Source organism: Pseudopipra pipra, chromosome 12 (assembly GCF_036250125.1).
Source record: "Pseudopipra pipra isolate bDixPip1 chromosome 12, bDixPip1.hap1, whole genome shotgun sequence".
NCBI lineage: Eukaryota > Metazoa > Chordata > Aves > Passeriformes > Pipridae > Pseudopipra > Pseudopipra pipra.
This window is the reverse complement of record NC_087560.1, coordinates 15,888,075-15,900,040: the sequence shown is the minus strand read 5'-3', so window position 1 is coordinate 15,900,040 and position 11,966 is coordinate 15,888,075. Positions and strand designations below refer to the sequence as shown.

The 11,966-nt window shown below is 40.1% G+C and overlaps 1 long non-coding RNA gene across 1 annotated transcript in view; it reads right to left on the bottom strand.

Moving 5' to 3' along the window:
- Nucleotides 1–1,793: 1,793 nt before the first annotated feature.
- The window catches only part of LOC135421006 (uncharacterized), a 31,990-nt gene continuing 21,817 nt past the window's right edge, over nucleotides 1,794–11,966 (bottom strand). The window contains exons 3-4 of the long non-coding RNA XR_010433812.1: nucleotides 6,628–6,836; nucleotides 1,794–5,084 (exon numbers count right to left, since the gene is read on the bottom strand). This is a non-coding gene — a long non-coding RNA (uncharacterized LOC135421006). The remainder of the gene's footprint in view (nucleotides 5,085–6,627; nucleotides 6,837–11,966) is intronic.

Here is an 11,966-nt window from a genome sequence, read left to right as displayed (position 1 = left end):
CTGGGAGAATCTGAAAATAACACAAGAAAAAAATTTAAAACTAGCTGGAAATTTTGCAGGGAAATTGGTGTTTTCAGATAGTGTCTTTATAAGAAATGCTAGTGGCGTATTTTCCAAACTTCCCAAAAGAAAGATTGAATTATGCAGATCAGCAATATAATGCCTAACACAGTTTTACTAATAATTCAATTAAATTTCATGTGTAAAAAAATCAAAGGATGAGAACAACTGAACTGCAGTTTTTCTGTCAAAGTCCTTCCCTTTTATTTCTGAGCCTACTCTGACTTTTACTAAGAAGAGCCAGACCAAGGTTCATTCCTATTTTATCTAAAGTACCTTGACTGCAAAGTATTGGTAATATTTGTGCCCACAATAGAACTGGACATTCAGAGCTACTTAGAACTAAAAATCTGGGGGCAGCTGGTATGTAAAGGTTAGTCCCCAGCCCTCTGAAAATGTCTGCAAGGGCTCAGTTCCCTCTACATGCATCCTGTACAGGGATTTGGAGTCAGGAGAAATAGCTTTCATTTTTTTTTATCTTTCAACCAACTCACTTAGGTTTAATTTATACAGAAATAGGTACAGCCTCCTTCAGCACCAGAGTGTTAGGGTGTTTTTAATGAATAACTTACAAGAAACAGTCACCTGCTAACAGGTCAGCCTCCCTTTTGTGTTTCATTCCAGTTTCATTAGTAAAGAAAAAAAAAGCCTTTGATTGGATTAATGGAAATAGAACCACAGGGACTAAATTATAAAGTATCCAGTGGTTATTTCTAGTAGCTCCTACTTTCAACTGGGACCATGATTTTTATCATCTCAGGCTTAAAGCTTTGGTGTTTAAGTATGACTATCTTGGACTGCAACCATGGAAAGGTTTTGCTTTAGCAGAAATCACGTTTCATCTTTCTTTCTTCAGTGATGCAGCTAAACAGCCTCTAGTTTTAAGGGTATCACCCCTACTTGATCCCTGAGCCGCTGGGGTTTCTCTCAGCAGAAACTTCTGAGCAGACTCCCTTTGCTTTTTCACTTTTTTCTCCCCCACACATTTCTCCTCCTCGTATCCCTGCACCACCACCTTCCACCGAGGGGCTATTTTTATTTATGTATTTATTTCTTTTCATTGAAACTGCAATATCTGGAGGTGTCTACAGGCAGGACGCAGAGCCATATGCTCGGCCTAACTTATATAAACAGCATCCTGGGTGACAGCCTTTCCTAGCCCATCTGCAGCTGCCAGGGAATCCATTATTTTTCTGGTCCCTGGGGAGAAAAAGTTCTTGAGCATCATTACTCCTAGGCAAATGTAACTGACTCTACCATGCACCCTAATTTGCTTGCCATAATTATAGGTCGCTCACCCCCCTTTGCTATTTATAAACCCTTTTTATTTATTTTTTGTACTTATCAATAATGAATGGAGGCTAGTGAATCATGGGGCTGTAATATTTGAATATTATGAAAATGCTAATAACAAGGTATCATAGGCAGCAGCACCCAGGTCTTATCAGCTGGTCAGATGTTCTATTAAGCAGCCAGTGAGGAGTTCAAGCAAATTGGTTATGTTAATGTCCTGTAGTACTTGGGGAAGAGGAGGACTTAGCAATTAATTTTTTTTCCTTCTTCTTCCCAGGCTGCAAGCCGACAAGGCAGATTTATATTCCTTCTATTCTATGGGACCCCAGCTCAGAAGGGGGGCAAGGTGAAAATGCAAGAGGCTACCAAGAGCTTTCTGAGATCTAATTGAACGCTGGAACTGAAAAAGCCGGTTGGAGGGCAAGGGGTTGAGCAAGGAATAAATAAATAAATATATAAATAAGCAAGCAAGCCCCAAAACAATGGGAATGCAGCATTCTTCCCCATTCATTCAGCTGACAGTGCTTTTGCAACTTAAACCTGTTTTATTAATTATGTTTGACATTTCCTTAATTAGTTTCATTTACATCCCATCAGCCCCTACCAGACGATTGCCCCATACATCATTTCACCAGAGGACTGAGATGCCTACAGAATTACAAAAACACCCCCCCACACTGCAATCCTCGGTAACTCATCACTGTATATTTCACAGATTTTGAGAATTAATCTTTTTACCTCCTATTTTTCTTTAAAAATATACAGACACTTCATCATTTTTAAAAAATTATTAAGAAATTTTCAAAGGAATTTGGCGCAGGGCTAAATTTTTAGTTTGCTTCCATGCATAAAATTTGCTTTGTTTTACAGTTCCTATGCATCCTGACACTGACAAAATATGGACTTTACTGAAGGATCCCATTCCATGCACTCTGTCCTGGCTCCACGGAGCCCGGCTAGTCACCCCAGTGCTTTTCCCAGAGAGCTCTAGAAACTCACAATAGTTTTCTTTAATTTATAAACAGATTCCTGTTTCCCCCACAGTTGTTACACAATTTTCCATCTATTGATTAATTTCTACAGAAGCCATGACAGACTTTTTACAGCTCTAGTAAGAATGAAAGGATTTTTTTGTTGTTTCGTGCCATCGCTCAGAGTTCTCTCTGGCGTGTTTGTCCTACCTCTCCCTCCATCCCCTCCACGGTGTGTGCGCTGTCACTTTGCACATTGAGCAGCCAGAGACAGGGCATTTCAAAAGTACAGAATATTTTAGAATCAGCTCAGTGCATTGTTCACTGCTGTAAAGAACAGTGAAAGCAGGAGAGACAGAGCCTTGTGCCTTGCAGCGGGGCTGCTCAGAGATCTCCAGGCTAAAGCAGGTCATGGTTTAGCACAAGGAGGACGGAGTGCTTTCAGTCTGGAGGCTGCACAGCCGAAATCACACTGTGCTGCCTCGCAAAATCGAGTCTCCTGTTGAAGCAGCGAGCCCTGCACGCCCGACCTGAGAGCCACCTGGCAGGAGGCTGGACCTGCTGCCCACTTGGGCTGTCAGATGTCTGGTGCAGAACCCGGCTCTTCTGTCCAGCACTCAGCACAGAGCGACTGACTGTTCCTAACTGGGGTAAAGTGACAACCTGTTTTTGCTAATCCCAGAACGTGCTACCAGGAGCTGTCATTTCAGAGTCATCACGCTCTCTGTTGATATCAGTGAAGTTAATCATGCAGAAGGAAAAAGCTTGTATTAAAGCAGATAATTATTCCCCAGTTCCTTAATAACACATGCAAAGGAAAGTGATTCTTATTGTCTTGGAAAAACTATGATATTTCAGCACATTTTCTGCTTAATATTGGTGCTCAGGCATCCTTTACACTTCCTAGATCAGGGCTGTTGCAGTGTGCAGTGTCCAAGAGAGGTTTCTTTACTGTGGGCTGCTATACTTCATACTCAGCCCATACTCATTTTGCATTATTAAAAAATGGCACTGACAGAGCTAACTGACAATAAGTAACCTGGTTATCTTGATTGATTTGAGAAGTTTATCCAATTAAAAAGACAGCTAAGGAGACGTTGTCTCTATCCAGTCACATACCCATCCTCGTAAGGGCTGTCCAGATCTCTGTGCAGCAGCACAGTGTAGGGATCTGCCAGCTCAAGCCCTCACAATCCAAGTACCAGATGGACTTACAAGTCCCAATAAAAGAAATATTAATGCAACATATGGAAATACATTCACTAAAAGAAACAGACTCGAAGAAATATTGATGTCTTGCTTTCTCAGTGGGACTCATTTGCTGGGGCAAAGCCTGCTTCAGTCTCTTAACCACATTTCTCAGCCCTTTTGGCTCTGGGACCAGGTCATGTAAAGCCAGGCAGATATTTCTGAGCCTACAACAGGATCCAGATGTCACAGATGCTCCTGGTCCTCTGTCCTCTCCAACCTTCACTCAGCTGGATCTAGCCCAGGTTATAACCTACTGTCTCCTCAAATTGAGTTCGCCCAAAACTTTAAGCCTTCACTTTAATAACATTCTCCCAGCCCTCAGCCCTCGAAGGAGAGGCACAGGGGAGAAGATGGGGGAATAACGTTCTCATTTCACCTCAGAGGTTATTACATCTGTGCTTTGGGAACCAGCAGACATCGGGACTAGAGTTCCACAGTTGGACCAGACATAGAGAAAAAAGTCTTGCAATTTGTTCTGAAACTAGAGAGATTTCATCCTGTTTTGGAAGTCTTCCAGGTAAAAGCCATGTCTGGGACCCTCTCCAGATTTTCTGCAAAGCAATGGCTGTTTCATTTCCAGATCATTTCAATTCTCAAGATCAAAGGGACCCTGATTTTAAAAGCAGGAATTAAGTACTGGTGAAGAAGAAGGCAGTTTTAGCTTTGCAGTAATCATGCACAGGGTTCACAGAGGAGTTCCGTCAAAAAGTTTGGGGGATGGTGGTTTTGTTTTGTTGTTTATTTCTTGCTTCATTCCTTTCCTTGTTCTCTCTTATCTTTGATCCAAGCATTTCCCCAAGACACTGCAAGAGCACGGGTGTGAGAGGAATACAAAGTAGATTGCAGGGAAAAGGTTGATAAGACCCATTCAGTAGTTGCTGGTGTTTTTATTTCTCAAGCATGCAGCTCAGAAGCAGTTCAGAGGAAATTTGGAGAGATGAAGACAGGGGATGAAATACATATCCCTGCAGGACCAAAAACAGCCCTGGGTGTTGTTCTTTGGGCTCTTGCTTCACGCAGTGGTTCTTTTTGAGCGAGGTTGGCTGTTTTTTAATAATGTCCTCTTCTGTCGTTGATGCTCTTTCATGGCATGTTAACCTCAAAGGGTTTAGATCATTTCCCAGCTTTCCTGTTTGGATTCCACTACAAACACATGAACACAAACCCCAAACCCTCCAGTTCAATTATACATAGTTAAAAACCTCTACTAAAATAGTTTGGTAGATTTATAAGCTGCTGCTGGGGCTTCAGATTTATCTGAAATAGCATCAAATGGCCAAAAAAAAAAAAAATATTTTTTTCTGTCACATGCTGTCATACATTGTCAGGGAACCTTGTGCTGTAGCTGCAGTGAAGTTGAATCTGATTAAAAGATCAGCAAACAAGGCAGGTTGAGGGGAATTTGATCTCATCATTGCTATGCCTGGAAATACCTGTCATCTTCTAGGTTGTCCTGCACTGTGACACTCTTTCTTATCCAGTTTGCCAATGGACATTCATGGTGACATTCTGTGCAAGCAAAAAAGAGGAAAATAAAAAAGAAAAAGAGGAATCTGAACCATTCCAATTTTATTTTCAAGTCCTGTATTTTTATTCCTCTGAGATCAAGTCTAAACATAAATACCAATTATCAGAGCTACAGACAAATGAATAATTTGGTGTAAAACAATCCTGCTTTATTCAAATGAGAGTAGAGGTGAAATTAGAGCTACGCAGGATATTATGTTAAAAAGCACACACACACAAAAAGAAAACAAAATGTCTAATTTTAACATAGTGTTGTTATCTGTGATTAATGATTTCCGTGGGTGTATAACTCTTATGCAAAAATGCCATGTAATCATGTACATATTTGATTAAATAGCTTAATTTGTGTTCATTTAAAAAAAATAAAATAAAGCCAAATAAGCTAGATAATGAGTGGGCGTGTTGTAGGAAAAGCAGATGGGATTTGAGGCACTAGCTGTGTTCAAAGGAAGCCACCAATTTCACTTCAAGAATATTTGCGTATGAAAGCTGATATTTTCTAGAAACATTCATGAGTAGAACACAGAGGGAAATTTTGCCAAATTCTGCTGTTTTTAATGAAGGCACGCAGGAAAAAAAAAGTTCAGCTGAGCCCAGTTAAATCCCACTCCATGGGAAGAGCATCTTTATTTATTTATTTTTCTATATTTACTGGGAATGTTTTTTTTCTCTGAGTCAATTATACCTAAAGCATCCTTTTGTTTACTTCTGAGCCTCTGACAACAACCTCCCCTTTCTTCTCCTTCACCTGTGGAATTAAATACTTATTTTTCATCACATAGTAAAAAAGACACCTCTCCAGACTGGAAATAATGGGATTCTTTTGTGGTAAAGCTGTGTAAATCACAGTGTCAAATGAATGGACAAAGCTTTAATGGGGCTAATAAACACGTCCCTCTGTATTGAGCAAGGGGACTTTTTATGAAAATGATCAAATAAAGTAATAAAAAAGAAGGGGCTTCCCCTCTGGGTTTATGAGCTCTCTTGTTACACATCATGTATGACACACTGACTGGCAGAATATATGATGGACTGTCATACATTGCAGAATGACTTCAATTAGGATGATAAGATGACAAGTTCCCATAGTTCATATCTGGGTTGGCTGTGGGTTTTTTTTTTCAACGGGGCTCTTACTTTGACCTCTTTCTTTCTAATGTTTGATATGAAATTTAAAGGGCTGGCTGAGGTCGTAGGAGACAAAATATGACTTATGTCAGGGGAGGGAGAGGAAGGCCGCTTGTTTCTTTGTTTGCCTTATATCCATGGGTAGGATCCTGTAATTCAGCGTCTGACTCACTATTAAAAATAATTAATGCCAACAGTTCAACCCACACACACAACTCCAGAATAATAAACCAACAAGTACAGCCTGCTGCTCAAAACTGACTGCAAAAATCACACAACCTACAAGCAAATCCGGAGGCACATCAGACAAGGTGATGCATGATCCAGGATCCACGGGTGTCATTCATTCGCTTTATACCATCCAATCCTGCACATGGGATCACATGGACAGACATACCTTTATTTCCACGGGAAAGCAACTGAATTCAGGCCTGCAAAGACACGGTGGAAGAAGCAGAAGACTGACATAATTTGCACCTCTTGGACTGTCAAGCTAAAAACTTGGTTTGTCTCTCTCTGTTTGGCTGAGAAAGGTAGGAAACTCTACCTAGAAGGAGGAGTTGTGCCCAAGATGGATGGTGAGGCAGTGCTGTCAGCACTTTAAACCTTAGAGAAAAAAAAAAAGGCACAAATTAGGAAATACTTACAATTTACTCATGGCTTTGAGAGTCTGAAAAACTTCATGTGTAAAAAATAGACCCCAAAACCCCCTGTGTTCAAGCCCTTCTTTTAGGGCTATTTTAGAGTTCTTTAAAGTTCCAGTGGTCACCAAGAGCAAATATTGCTCTTGCAAGACCTACATATAATACTACTGGGTCAGGATCAATCTCAGACTGTTTCTTCTGTGGCAGCTATAAAATAGACAGAATGAAGATGGAAAGCTATTCATCCTCTGCAGGGCTAAGCAGGCTCTGTGATATTGCTGATCCTGGAGAGCATCATCTGTCTGACCCCAGGAATGCTCTCTGGCTGGACAGCGTTGCCTCATCCACTCAGAACCTGACCCAGGCATTTTACATTGTCGCATGATTCGAAACAGTCCACCAACCTGGAAAAGGGGAAATGTTTTCCAATGGAAGATCAAATATTTTCCAGGTGGCCTATTCTGCAGATTCAGCGTTATTGCAAAGGATTTGCCTTCAAGTCAAAAAATTGCTTGTGTATGAGCCTCAAAGGCAAATCAGTAAGTGGAAGGAGCAGGACAATGGAGGCACTTATCGCTGAACAAAGTCACAAGTTTGATTTGCATAGATCCCGGCAGGAGTGACTCTGACTTTGAAGAATGGCACATGTCATGGCTTAGCCACAGAAAAGAATGTAACTCAAACACGATGAAAAAGAAAAGCCTCACTGGGTAGAAGCTGAATAGCAAAACTCACTTCATTTCTCCTTAACTCTGGTAAGCCACAAATATCAGTAGCTACCAGGAAGAATTTCCCGGGCATCTACTCCTTGGGATAAATTGAGGTCTGAATCTACACTAATGTGCCCAGAAGCTCCTGTTGGAGGAAAAAGAGAAAGAAGAAAAAGAGAAATAAAGGTGAAAAATTCAGCTGAGTTTAATCTGAACAGTGTATCCATCACCAAAAATGATACAAATCAGCTATTACTGGATCATGCAAAGGCAACTCCACTACCTGTGATCCTTCCTTCGCTTTCTAAACCTCTTTTCAGCCCAGCCTAATGAATTGTCAGAACTGTCAGACAGCTCCAAGGAATGACAAATGTCTATGATTTGCTGCTGCTACTTTGCTGAAAACACCTGATGTATATAGTCTTGAAATCCACTGTTTTGTATTAAAGGCAAGGGTAAGCTGAAGGAATTGGTGTACATGTAGAGTTATTTTCTTTCATTTTACATATATGTAGCTTAACAAGAAAAATATGATAAAAGAAAATTCAGGTTGAATATTAAAGCACTCCTAAATCAGGAAATGTCAAAAAATGAAGCAGAAAATGCATCCTCAGCTATGGCCCATTTTGAACATTTTACAATCCCATATTCAGTTATATTATTTCATATTACATATAATAACTGTATATGATCTGACATAAAACTTGCAATGAAATATCTCCATACTTGCATGATGTTTTCTTAATCAGAATTATAGATAATAAAACACAAAGCATTCTAACTCCACAAAGAAATTGTTTGACAGACAATAAGATCAATCAAATAATTAATCTGACAAATATCAGAGTTTGAGTTATACAGGCTCCAAACATTTATTAACTTGCAGCCAGATTCTGTGAACATTTGTCATTGACTTAAATGGGTCTAAGATTTCACTTCTTGACGAGTGACAGGCCCTGATGGGTATTTAGTCATTTCTGCTATACCAGATTGGCACTGTACTTAATACATTTGCTAATTCTGTCATAGAACTTACTCTCTATAACATTCCCCTGCATCTTCCCTAAAGAAACTCTTGTGAAGCTGTCCCTTCAATAACACATACAGAAAAAACATAGTTTTGAAAAACAGACAGTGCAAGTCTTGCCTAATTACTCACTTGTCCAGCACTGTAATGCACTTAGAAAAGGCTCCAATTGACTGGGAGGATAATTTTTGCTGCTTCATTGCTAGCTGGATGATATTTTCACAACAATCACATTGTTTTTATGACTTTATAGGAAAAAGAGAGAGACAAAACAACAGTACTACCCTTGAAGGTAATGGGCAGTGGGAGGCTGATCTGAGTAAGGTTGGGAGTGTCAAAAATTGGGTTTCTCAGCTGAAAGATTGGATACAAAACACTGAGGTCATGGAAAGCTGAGCCAACTGTGTAGGAACTAAGCAGAGCTGATGATTCCTCTTACTGACACAGGGTGAAGTTCACTGTCATAGTGAGCTGCCTGGAGACTCGGTCCAGTTTCAAAACACTGCTAAAAGTAGGAACCTTAGTGAGAACCATGAGAACATTTTGTCATATTTATTGTAGGCCAACTTGTTTCCACCTTGGGAAATATAAATGATACTATTTGTAGATCAAAAGACACTGCCAACTGTTCCTGTCCAAGTATGCACAGTGATCTCCACGAATGGTAGAGCCAATGGTGATGTTTCAAAGATGGGAGATGAGGCTCATCTAGGTTTCAATATTTTATCAACTTCATTAATGGTTCAGACTCTCTGCAAGCCAAGAGCATCCTCAAGTCTTATTTCCCAATGAATCAGGTCTACTCCAAAAAGAAAGTATTTGTCCAGACCTCATGAGTCTAATTAAAGGGGGGTTGGGAGAAACAACAACAAAAAAGTCTATAAAATTTAGATTGATTAATAGACTCCCATGAAAGACTCCAAAATGGAAGGCCCCTGTTCTATGTGTCTTACAATAAAACTCCATTGGCACACACTACCACAGCTGATACATTGGTGTGGCATATCTGCAGGTAATAAGACATTATCATCTCTCTGGATGTCATCACAATGAACACATTCGTCCTCAAACTGCTCCTGTGAGCCTTCCCGTTTTACAGACAGGGAATTGAGGCACAGAGAATGCAGCTCAGGACCTCCAAGCCATCAGTTTGCTGGCACTTATTGAAATCCAGAGCAATCAAACCTTTAAACAGGGGTCAAACACTGCAGAATTTAATCTAAAAGGCTTTGCTCTCAGTAGTCAGTTAGAATAAACCAGGGGGTGGAAAACAGGTCCCCACATACTAAGTGACTGGTTAGGTACTGGGATCCTGCATCTTCTCCCTTATGAACAGATGTGGGTTTGCCTGAGTGGAGATACTGGGGTGCCATGCCCCGTGATGTCGCGCTAAAGCACGTTGATGGGATTGTCTGAGGATCTCACAGGGCACCAGTGCTGGTGGATAACAAAGGGGGCCTGGTGCTCTCTCAGCAACCAGAGCTGGGCTCCCACAAGCAGCCTCAGCAAAGGGCAGGAGGAAGCTCTGAAATACTGCTGGTCCCACGGATGCACTGCAAATGAAGATGTGTGTATGCAGACAGGAGGAATAATGAGAAATATATGCCAAAGAGATTACTGGGTTCCTCCGTTAGATTAACTCTAGTTTGACAGTGGTTGGGTTTGAGAAATCCTCTATGATTTAAGAATAAGAATTCTGCTCTAAGTGGGCTAAAACTCGCTGCTATATCATCACTTGCTGTTGTCAAATAAATAATCATGCGAAATCAGCTGCAGAGAAAAGTCTCCTGTAGAAGAGAGTTCATGCATGACATATGATATATCTTTTCAAAGGGACAGATACATCTTTCTTACAGCCAGCATGCAGCTTCCTTCACTGCACCTTCCCTCCCATCCAAATCACCTCAAATAAATGTGAGTTCTGCTATGTTCACAGTAATTCCTTCATTTTTAAACACATAATGGAAATGTATAACTAGTCCTCATAAAAATTTATATCTCAATTCGTCCCTTTAATTTATAACAGGCCCTCCAGGCAGTTATTATTCAAACATTAATAAAATGCCTATGGATCACCAAAAGCATCAATTTTCACATTCACCTCCCCTCCTATTTGTACATATATAAAGCCAGATTAGAGTTAATGCCACTTCTGTGTCTAACAACAATTACGCCTTTAATAAGATAGGAACAAATGATATATTATCTTAATCATGTTAGGAATTTGAGTTCTTTCCATGAAACAAAGTTGAATTTTTTATGCCCTTTGTGACAATTGTTACTTAACAGCCTATATGTTTGGATATTGCAGTTTATGCAAATGTTCATGTTCTATAAATTTTAGATTTATCTTCATTTATCATTCCACATGTTCTAATATACAGACATTATGGTTTAGCATCTGACTCTGCACACAATCTAAATATGATTAGGATACCTTTCATTTATTTATACTATAGAAAAAAAGGGTGGGGGTTGGGGGGGATAGATGTTGTGAAGGCAAGATCCTCAACTTCCATAAAACCATGTACTGTGCAGAGCTACAAAAGCCATCTAAGAATTTTTCTTTCACTCACTAACAGTTGAATTTCAAAGGATTTAAATTTATAGGGGAACTGTTCATTCTGTGCTCTAAAAGCAGTCACCAGTTCATTGTATATCACACTTTAACAACTCTTACTCAGGAGAGTGATTATGGCTAATATGAGATCTCCCATTGAGAGACAAGGAGACAACGTGCATGCACAACTGTTTTTGGATTGAAGCTCATTTAAGAGGAGCAATGATCATTAGGACCATAAAGATTTGTAGGAAAGAAAGCCTTGGGATCTTTCATTTTTCTGCTGGGAAATGTAAAGCCTCTTGAATTTGGAGAAGCGAGTAAGAAAAGTAGATGCTAGGTCATAGTTTGATTCTGCATAAATCACTACAGTTGTACTGACATCAAAGAAACAACAGCAAATTATGTAATTTGAGAAGATGGACCTTTGCATGGGCATGAAAAAAAATCCCCAAGAAAAACAACATTAAAAAAAAAAAAGACATCAAAACCCCCCCACAATGACAAAAAAACCACTCAAATCAGCTGAGTTCTAAAGGAGGTTAGATTTGCTTTTAGACATCACTCATAGGAACTAGCAGTGATGTTTCAAATGGGTGCTGAGCTAAGGGGAAATTACCAGGAATGGAGATGTTGTTATGGTTTCTTTGCACAGGTAATCACAGTGAATGGGCAGGAATTCAGCTCCAGCACCTTGCCTTCATGATGGAAACTGTGTTGCAACCAGGCAGTAGCTGTCCAGGAAACGTGTCTCCTTCCGAGAGCTTGCAGCATTGATCCGGAGGACTTTATTAC